The sequence below is a fragment of the Lathyrus oleraceus genome, chromosome 5 (assembly GCF_024323335.1).
Source record: "Lathyrus oleraceus cultivar Zhongwan6 chromosome 5, CAAS_Psat_ZW6_1.0, whole genome shotgun sequence".
Taxonomy (NCBI): Eukaryota; Viridiplantae; Streptophyta; class Magnoliopsida; order Fabales; family Fabaceae; genus Lathyrus; species Lathyrus oleraceus.
This window is the reverse complement of record NC_066583.1, coordinates 625541344-625552627: the sequence shown is the minus strand read 5'-3', so window position 1 is coordinate 625552627 and position 11284 is coordinate 625541344.

The following is an 11284-nucleotide window of genomic DNA, read 5'->3' as shown; positions in this document are numbered from 1 at the left end:
TCAAATTCATCTCTCAATATTTAAATATTGACGTAATGTTCCAACAAATATTAGTTGAAATATGTTTATATTTGAAAAAATTATTTGGAAGCACATTTTTTTCTTTTTCTTTTTTGCAATGTAGAAAGATGACTTATCTCACTCACATTTATAAGAAGGGGCTACCCCTTTTTCTTCTTCAGATATTTTGCTTTATCCTTCTTTACCACTTATGTATAGAATCATTAATAAATTTAACCTCTGGAAATTATATCTAATTCTTACTCTAATCTATATAAAATTATTATTCTCTTTGCAATATATTATGATTATCTAAGAATTAAATACAAATAGGGAACAACTATTCTCATAGACATTAGAATGAAGTAATTTTTTAATCAAATAAAATGAAAATTGAAGAAAATATATAATAATATGTATCCTCATAATGAAAGTCTATTTGAAAACTCTAGAGGCATTTGAGGGTTTTTTTACAAAAATAACCCACTTTTTCAAGGAAATTCCCAAAATATCCATGGTTTTAAAAAATCCCAAAATACCCCACTTTTAGGAGGAGTCGCCAATTGAGTTGGAGACTCCTCTTAAAACTTGAATGGATGCACCAATTGGATTGGCTAGGGCAGGTGTCCTAGCAAATCCAATTGGCGCCCATGTGTAGGTTTTAAGAGGAGTCGCCAATTCAATTGGAGACTCCTCCTAAAATGCATTTTTTTGTGTTTTATGGTATAAGTGAAAGATAAATTTGATATAAGACGACTTGATATTAATAAAGTTTGGAGTTTACACAAAGAAACCTAATGGTGATGACCGGGATCACCTAACCGACCTCCGGACCCACATCCTCTAGCTACCCTAACCCTTGGCCCTAACCCACGTTGACGATTCTGCACCGGTGTTTGATCATCTAAGGGGCCAGGAGCGTCACTACCAACTACAGGAGAAGGTCCGTTGAGGTATTCAGACAAGTCAGCATAGTCTTCAGTATGCATCGATGATGTACCGCCGTAACTGAGCTCATGACCCATGCCAGAGAAGTTGGGATGTAGTTGACTCATGAATGGGCGACCGGGACGGTTGAAGGGAGACATGGGTGTGAATGATGCGTCGAGGAAAGGTTAGAAAGGTTGTTGGGGTGTTTGGTAGAGATAGGGTTGTTAGATGTTTTGGTTTTGTGATGTTTGGGCTTCTTGGCTACGGTAGGAGGAGGGGCAGTTGGTGTTTTGGCTAAGGCGACTTTGGTAGGGTGATGGGGTGGGTGTGAAGCGATGTTGGGTCTCAGGTTGATGGTCAATTTGTTGGTGGTGGTATGGGGTATGCTCTTGGTATTGGGGTTGGGTGAATGGCATGTTTTGGTTATATGTTTGTGTGTTTGTGGAACGGAAAGTTTGATGGATATGGGGTTGTGAGTAACCGGGCTGAGAATGTTGTTGGGGATTAGATGTTGATCCTTCTTGTGTGTAAGTTTCCTGGCGTGGGTCGTATAGGTACATATCTTCGGCGATGAACTGAAAGCCAACCGATTTGTACCAAGCCATATAAGTACGACTTGGTTTTACCTCAGTTGGCATGACTGCGTCAGTTAACACATGGTCATGACGGTGCTTCCATTTGCGACACTCCGATCTTGCGAAGCTTTGCCATGGATTGAAGTTCCATTGGTCGTTAACTTTACGTAGATGCCATTCTCCTAGGCTAGCTGGGGGATCTGGGATATTCTGGACCATATCGAACTGCAGTTTCACACGATCGATGTTGTGCATCTCCACAGTTGTGAACCGTATTATCGGTGTGCATGCAGTCCATACGGATACGTCTTCAGCGTTGACCTCATGGTCATGATCCAAATTAAGGTATGGACGCCAAATGAACTGAAATGTGAAAGAAGATAGGATTATAATCAATGTAGAAAAAGTTAACAAAATATAACGAAATAATTAAGTTATTTTGCTTACGTCTGTCGGTCGAAGGTGATCCAACAGGTTGCGATACTGAACGGGGTATTCAAAGGAATTCGAAATCTGCCGATAACCGCCTTGGTAAGATCAACCTATTATAGGTTGGCTTCTATGTTCACAACCAGAGGTGAAAGATGGAGTGTGGTGTTAATGTCCGGGAAAGTATTCAGTGAGTGTTGCATGAAGGTCATGAAAGAGGAGAGCATCAAAGCTAGCACACACGCTGTAACAGTCTTTGACCGTCATAGACAAAATTTCAGCGTCCAGGAAACAATGGGCCACAACGAGGGGAGACCAAATTTAGCCTACGCTGTTAGACTAAACAGAAGTTGGTGTGATTGTGGAAAATTCCAGGTCTTCCGCATACCTTGCTCCCATGTCATAGCAGCATGCGCTTATACTCATCAAGACGCTTACAGCCATTTATCTGATGTGTACAAGGCCAACACCATCATGAATGTATATACTCAAAGCTTCTCAGTACTACCAATGGAGGATTACTGGCCTCCATATGAAGGTGATATTGTTTGGCACAATGACGAGATGCGTAGAAAGAAGAAAGGAAGGCCAAATAGCACACGTATAAGAACAGAGATGGATTCCACAGATAAAATGATAAGATTATGTAGTATTTGTCGTCAACCAGGACACAACAAGAACAACTATCCCAATCGAGGAGCATCATCTAGGTCTTAAGCTTTTTGTAACATTGTATTTCTGTAACATTCAATCATTATATATCATTAAGTTCTTGTTACAACGAGGTTCACAACAAACATCAGTACAAAACATCTGAAAACATTAATATTTCTAACTGATTACAACAATCAAATTGATGTCGTCTCGACCAAACATCATTTCCCTAACATCCTTATCAGTCTTCATTCGCACCCAACCAAAGATACTGTCAAGTCTCTCAATACTTCTGATGTTTTCCCCTTCTGGTATTTTCCCATCTAACCAACGAACCAGCTCCCTCTTCAGTTGATCGAACGTGGTGATGTTCCAAAATAGCATCAGCATTTGAGGTTTGTCTCTCGCATAAATCACATTTCCGTATCGGTGACGAACATCAAACATGATAGCAAGAGGAGTCGCAATTCAATTGGAGACTCCTCCTAAAATGGGGTATTTTGGGAATTTTTTTTAAACTAGGGGTATTTTGGGAATTTCCTTGAAAAAGTGGGTTATTTTTGTAAAAAACCCGCATTTGAGAGGAGGAAGTGTTATGATTCAACTATTTGAGAAGTTGTTGTATGTACACTTCTTTTATTATTTTACCAGTCCACTTTATTTTCACTATTTAAAAAAATGGACATGTTTAGAATATGAGTAATGTTATTGTCATATCAATTTTTTACATCATTACTTACCTCAAATATTATTTACCGTATTTATACGATAAACAGTATTTTTTAATAAAATAATATTAAATATTTATTTTTAATAAAAAAATTATTTTTAATATTAATTTTGTAACAAAAATATAACATTTATCATTAACTAAATTTATTATTGTATTAATCATAAAACTATATGTTATTTATCACAAATTTTCGTGATAGTTTATTAACCAACTTCACTACTTCATTAATCAATAAAATCAATAATATTAACCAAGTTCTGGAATTAATTTATAATTTGGTTAATAATTTTAAAAATTAAAAAAATAATAAATAATAAAATAAAATAGGTTAATATATTAAATAATTTTAGAAACATGTATTTACATAATATTAATCAAACGTTCAATGGCTTGAGTCCACGTTCAATCAAAATGGAGAAGTTCGTGTATGGATGGATATTAAGACTAATAAAGACGTTCAAAGGATGATGTATAATATGTTCAAAATTGTTTTGATGGTTGTAATCGCATAGTTATAGTAATGGTATTTTATATGTTGTAGTTTGTTGTGTTGTAGTTTGTTGTGTTGTTGTTTATGTGTTGCTTGTGTGTTGTATGTGTTGTATTTGTTTGTGATGGTATTTTCCCACAAAGTTATCATACAAAATAAGTGTTGTTTTTAATATAAAGCAAAAGAGGTACAATTAAAATTATCTTGTTGTGTTTGTTCCAACACTAGGACAGTTAGTACGATTATGACGGGGATGGCGACATGAATTACATAATCGAACCATATTGTTCGTCGTATCCATTTTGGTTCGAATACGGGTGTTGTTTGGGCGGCCCTTTTTCCTTCACATTACTTCGTTGTGTCAGAGAATGTCCCCTTGATATTCAGGCCAGTAATCCTCTCTTGCTACCACTGAAAAACTAATTTTGTAAACATTAGAGAGGCTTATGACTTTGTAAGCGTCGGATAGTAAGTATGATGGATCACGTCGAACCTTTGAACATGCCAGTATGACATGGGAGCAGGGCATACGAAAGACTTGGAACTTTCCGCAGTCGTACCAACCTCTATCTAGTTCCACTTTATATTGTCCCCTCGGCATGCCTTCATTATGATTTATGGACTCAACAACACCGTACCAACCTTTAGTACGGTCAAACACTGTGACCACATGTGTGTTAACTTTGGCAGCTTCGTGTCTAATGAATTTCATTGAAGCATCACTGAACAACTGCCCAGATTGTAACATTGAACTCCATTTGGAACGTCTGGTATTAAATAGCGCCCCTAGCCTGAAATAGGTTGCTTGCACTAAAGCGGTTATAGGTAGGTTTCAGATGCCTTTAAAGATAGAGTTCATTGATTCCACAAGATTTGTTGTCATATGGCCCCAACGTTGACCATTATCGTATGCCCTAGTCCACTTCTCCAATGGAATACTGTTGTCGATCCACTGTATTGCATCTGTGTTTGAGAATATGATGTCTTCGCGGTAGTGTTTGAAAGAAGGTACTGTTAATGCATACCCTGCGTTGACAACCTTCTTCCACAATGTTTTATCTTTGATCTCCCACGTGAAATTTTGAGCGATATGTCTAATGCAGTAGACATGCATCGATGGAGGATCCTGCCATCCATTATCAATGTTTTTGTAGGCACTCACTATTGAAGGGTATCAGTCAGAGATCAAACATAAGTTAGGTTGAGGAGCAACATGCAATTAGAGATTTTTTAGGGGGAAACTCCATCCCTCAGCAGTCTCCCCTTCAACTAGAGAAAAGGTGATTGGAAAAATGTTGTTGTTGCCATCTTGTGCCACTGTCATCAGTAGTGTTCCTTTATATTTCTCGTGCAACCATGTACCATCAATTTGTATAATAGGTTTACAGAAAGCAAAACCTTTGATGCATGGTTGATACACCCAGAAGAGTCAGTGGAATATTCCATTTCCAATAGCACAAGTCTCGTCTGGGGTATACGCCGACAACGTTTCCAAATTGACAATACTCCCTGGAGCATACTGTTTAAGAGCCACCAAGTATTTTGAAAGTTGTTTGTAAGACTCCTCCCAATTTCCATAAACTTTCTCAATCGCCTTTGTCCTAGCTATCCAAGCTTTCCTGTATGATGGATTATAATTGTATTATGTTACAATATGTGAGATTATTATACTCGCCTTTAACGATGGACTGTCGCTAATGACAGAAAAAAATTCATTGCATATTAACTAAGAGCTAAGTTTGTGACGGTCTTGCATTAGGTTCGTAAGCATGCATGTGTGAACTGGACCCGTGGAACCAATCTCCCAAGAATCATTCAACTTCCGGTAAGAAGCTGACAACCGGAAAAGGCAGAGTTCATTTCGAAAATAAATCTTATACCTCGTTACATTAGTTCAATCAACCCTGTAATCAGCTGATAATTCTGTGTGATACTTTTTAATGGCTTTTACACAGTCTTCTTTTATGTGAAATGTGTCTCCTTCTTTCAATGATCCTTGAATTTTCACATAAGGATTGTAAAATATATCTGACGAAGGTTCATCTGCACCCTAATAATCCAAAGCATGCGCCTGCAAAGGTGCTTCTTCCCTAATAATCCAAACCAAGCGCCCTTATCAATGACGCATAAAGCAAGGCATGCGCCACTAGCCTTGGCGCCTATTCCTTGCATGGATAAAAGTAAGGCATGCGCCACTAGCCTTGGCGCCTATTACCATGTATGTCTAATTACATGCATGTGTCAATAGCCTTAGCGCCTACCTCATTCTTCACCTGCATACGCCCTAGCCTTGCCCCTCCTCCCATGTTTCACAAGTTGCATTCACATGCTGCATATCTCATCTATAAATATTGTAGTAACTCACAACATTCAACATTGCAACACATGATATCTATAATAATCAACCTCTACAACACTCAACTTATACAACACTCAACCTCTATAACACTCAATCTCTCTGCCAAGGTCAATCTCTCTGCAACATTATATCTCTATTGACTATGGGTGATGAACATCAAGGAACAATCGACAATATTGTGACATTTGTATGTTATCACTTATTCTTATTCTTATTACTTCTTCTTACTTATTTCTTACTTATGTTTCTATTGTTTATTACTTCTTATTACTTTATTTCTTACTTATGTTTTATTAGGACCCAAAGCGATTTTGATGTCGTGTACATGAATATGTACCACACGATCCTTTGATAGAACCATATATTCGAGGATGCGGTTTTGGTAATCTACTCAACATAGTCTCATACTCGGTTGACTAAAAATTTATTCTTGCTTTGTTAGAGAGATGGAGACCCGAGACCCACACATTTGATCTTCCTTTCGGTGAGTGCACAGTCACACTTAAGGACGTCTACATGTTGTTAGGTCTACGTATCGATGGTTATAGCAAATGGTTGCACACACACTGTACACAATACACACACGCAGTACTTTGTACTACACTGATGTATACAATTTTGACAGCTACACTTGTTTATATATACAAACAATAATGTCATGTAGGCAAAATACTAACCTACACTAGTTAGATTAAGCTTAACAAAAACTAATACTATTACTACTGAATAAGAATTATTTCTAACATAATCCCTTAATTTATATTCAACTAACTAAAACTAACAACATCAATTTTATCCCTTAAGTGGAGAAATTGATCAGTCTTGATCGCTTTCGTCAGAACATCTGACAGTTGCTTCTGGGTGCTACAGTTCATAACTTCTAGCACTTCATTTTGAACCTGACTTCTCAGAAAGTGATACTTAGTCTCAATATGCTTGCTTCTTCCATGCAACACTTTCTTGGCAAGACTGATTGCATACTTGTTATCAATCATCAGCTTCAAAGGCTTGTTTACCATGATCTTCAGATCATGCAGTAAATTCAGAAGTCAAACAGCTTGACATGCAACCACAACACCTGCAATATATTCAGCTTCACAGGTTGACAAAGCAATAATTGGTTGCTTCTTGGAACACTAAGAAATAGGACCTCCCAGATACTTAAATAAATACCTAGAAATACTTCTTCTGTCAACTCTGTTTCCACACCAATCAGAGTCTGAGTAACACATCAGCTATGAATTAGTCTTTTTATCCATAAGGAAACAAAACTTCATACTTTAGAGTCCCCTTAAAATACCACAGAATCCTGACAGCAACTTAGCAATGATACCACTTCGGTTTACTCATGAACCTACTAATCATTCCAACTGCATAGAAAATATCAGGTCTGGTATTACAAAAATATCTCACAGATCCAACCAACTGCTTCAAAGTTGTAGCATCTACATCATCGCCCTCAAGATCAAAATCCAATTTGTGATTTATTTCTGTAGGTGTGACCACAACCTTACAATTCAGTAAGTCAAATTCATAAGCTCAATTTCATACTTCAGCTGATGCAAAATGATACCATTCTCATATTACAAAATCCCCATCCCTTTAGAAAGTATGTCATATTTCTTAGATCAATTATCTCAAACTCATTCATCAACACCCTCTTGAACTTAGCTATCTCATATTCACAACTTCCTGTTAGCAATATGTCATCAACATACAGACATATTAGAATCATATTGCCTTCAGAAGTATGTTGAACATAGACAGCATACTCCATCTCACACTTTCTGAATCCTTGAAGCTTGAAAAATGAATTAATTTTCAGATTTCAAGCTCTAGGAGCTTGTTTCAGTCCATACAATGCTTTATGTAACTTGTACATCATCCCTTCCTGATTCTTTTTCATAAATCCAGGAGGTTGTGACATGTATACTTCTTCTTGCAATTGACCATTCAGAAATGTTGATTTCACATCCAGATGCATCAGAAGTCAATTCCTGTTAGCAGTTATCGCAATCACCAGTCTGATTGTCTCATGTCTTGCTATAGGAGTAAACACCTCAAGGTAGTCTAACTCGGGTTTTTGTAGAAAACCTCTTGCCACTAACCTTGCTTTTTGTTTTCCAATTGATCCATCTAGCTTCAGTTTCAACTTGAAAACTCATCTGACATTGATGTCTTTCTTGTCCTTTGGAAGCTCAGACAACTTCCAAGTCTTGTTTCTTTCTATAGCCTCAAGGTCTTCTTTCATGACCTTCAGACACACTTTCTTCTTGAGCGTTTCTTCAGTACTTACTGGTTCTGAGTCTACTAACATGGCACACTTAACGACTTCTCCTTCAGAGTCTATTTTAGTATGTTGCAGCATTTCAAACTCTTCAAATCTTCTTGGAATATTTATGATTCTTTAGGGGCCCTAAACTTATTCAGAATCGCCTTCGCACGCTGGAACAATATCAGATGTTGGAACCCCAGAAGTACCGCCTTCATAGTTTGGAATATTCCTAGAGTCTAGATCTCCCCTAAAGTCTAAATCACCATCAGAATCTGGATCAGAATCAACTTCACATTCAGAGTCAGACTCGCCTTTAGAGTCAAAGTCACCTTCAGAATCATCTTCTGATTTTGACTCATCTTCAAATTCTGACTCATCTTCAGAACCTTCAGATTCTGAAGTATCCTCAAAAGTTAACTCACCAGAGTTGGATTGAGATTTACTCCAATCCCACGCTTCTGATTCCTTTACAATGACATCTCTGCTGAATTCAACCTTGTTAGTGACATGACAGTAGAGCTTATAAGCACATGTACTGTGGTACCCTACATGCAGCATAACTATGCTTATGTCATCCAACTTCCTTATCTTAGCATTTGGAACATGTTTATAACAAACAGAATCAAACACCTTTAGATGGATCACACTTTGCTTATCTCCATTCCACTTCTTTAAAGGAACAACTTCCTTCAGCTTCATGGTTGGACACCTGTTGAGCATATATGATGCAGTGGCAACAACTTCTTCTCACAAGGTGTGAGGTAGCTTATTATCCTTTTGCATGCTCCTTGTCATATCAAGCAAAGTTCGGTTGCTTCTTCCAACGAGACCATTGTGTTGAGGAATGTATGGAGCAGTCACCTCATGCTCAATTTCATTCTCCTCATAGAAATTTTTGAACTCTGTAGAGTTATACTCAGCTCCACCATCAGTTCTGAGAATTTTCAGCTTCTGACCACTCTGATTCTCAGCATTGTTTCTGAATTTCTTAAACTCAGCAAACACCTCGTGTTTGAACTTTGTAAGGGATACCCACGCCATCCTTGTGAACTCATCAACAAATGACACAAAGTATTTATTCCATCCAAGTGAAGGTACTTGATATGGTCCACACACATCAGAATGCACCGCATCCAGAGCATGTTTTGCTCTTGAAGGCATTTCAGATGCAAATTGTAGTCTTGGTTGCTTCCCTTTCATGCACATATTGCATGACTTCTCTGGCTTCTTAATTGCAAGCATTCCATGTACCAACTTCTTTGAATTCATATGTCCTAAGCTTCTGAAGTTCAGATGACCAAATCTTTTGTGTCACAACTCACTTTCCTTCATAACACTTGTTGCACTAAGGCATTCAGAGTCTGCAGTTTTTAACATTCACTTTGAATGTTCTATTCCTCCTCTATTCTTACTTCATAATCAGCTTTTGATTACAGTCATACAGTTTCAAAAGAGTGTCCTTCATGGTAACTGAAAATCCTTTCTCAATTAATTGACTCGCACTCATCAAATTGCTTTTCATGCCAGGAACATATCACGCATTTTGAACCATGATGTTTTACCATTATTCAGAACTAGTCTGACATTTCACATACCTTTAGCATTGATGTATTTATCATCAGCACATCTGATCGTTGTCTTCTTTCTAGATCAAAATCAACCAGTTATTTCTTATTTCTAGTAAGATGATTTAAGCAGCCAGTGTCCATATACCATCAGTCTGACAAATACGCGTCATCAGATTCAGAAGTCATCAATAACACAGATTCATCATTAGAATCTTTTATGGCTACATTTGTTTCTTTTGACTTCCTTTCCTTGTTTGACCAACAATCAACAGCAAAGTGGTCAAACTTTTTACAGCAGTAGCACTGAACTTTTCTTTTGTCATACTTCTCCTTCCCCTTCTGAGCATTCTTCTTCCTTTCCGAAGTTGAGGTTTTTGACTTCTGAACACCATCAGATCTCTTATTGGCTTCTGACCAAGATTGCTTCTGATATTTCTTACCAGAAGCTGCTTTCAGAGTTTGCTGCTCTACCTCCATTTCAGAGTTTCTCTCAGTCAGATGCAACTTTTGTGTCTCTAGACTGCTTTACAGCTCTTCATGGTATTAAGATCCTTAGAATGTTCAACTGCTACAACAATATACTCAAATTGAGGAGTAAAAGATCTAAGTATCTTCTCAATGATATTTTCTTCAGAGTGAGTTTCTCCACACGACTTCATCTCATTTGTGATCAGAATTACTCTAGAGATGTAGCCAGGTACCTTCTCATTGTTCTTCATGCTGAGATTTTTATTCTGCTTACGTAGAGACTGAAGTTTTACCTTATTCATTGTTGCATCGCCATCATAACACCATACCAATATGTCTGACGCAACCTTCGCCGTCGTCGAATCAACAATTTTCTGAAACACGTTCACATCCACACACTGATGGATGTAGAACAACGCCTGATAATCCTTCTTCCTTAGATCACACTGAGAATTTCTCTGTGTATATGTTGCATTTTCTAGATGTGCAACTGGAACGTAACCGTCGTTAATAAGATCAAGAACATCTTGAGCGTCAAACAACACAAGCATTTGAATCATCCATCGATTTCAATTATGGTCATCCAACACTAGGAGCTTAGTACTCATATTATCATTTTTGTTCATCTTCAATCTTGTACAAATCACTCAGATCTCACCAAACACCAGTGTTTCCCAATCCCACAAAATTAAATGTGATTCGATTACAATTCCAATCAAAAGTTCAACACAAATTCAAGAAATAAAATCAATCACACAACTGTGTCTCACCGTTCACTCGTGTTTTCCTTTTGATTTGAACTG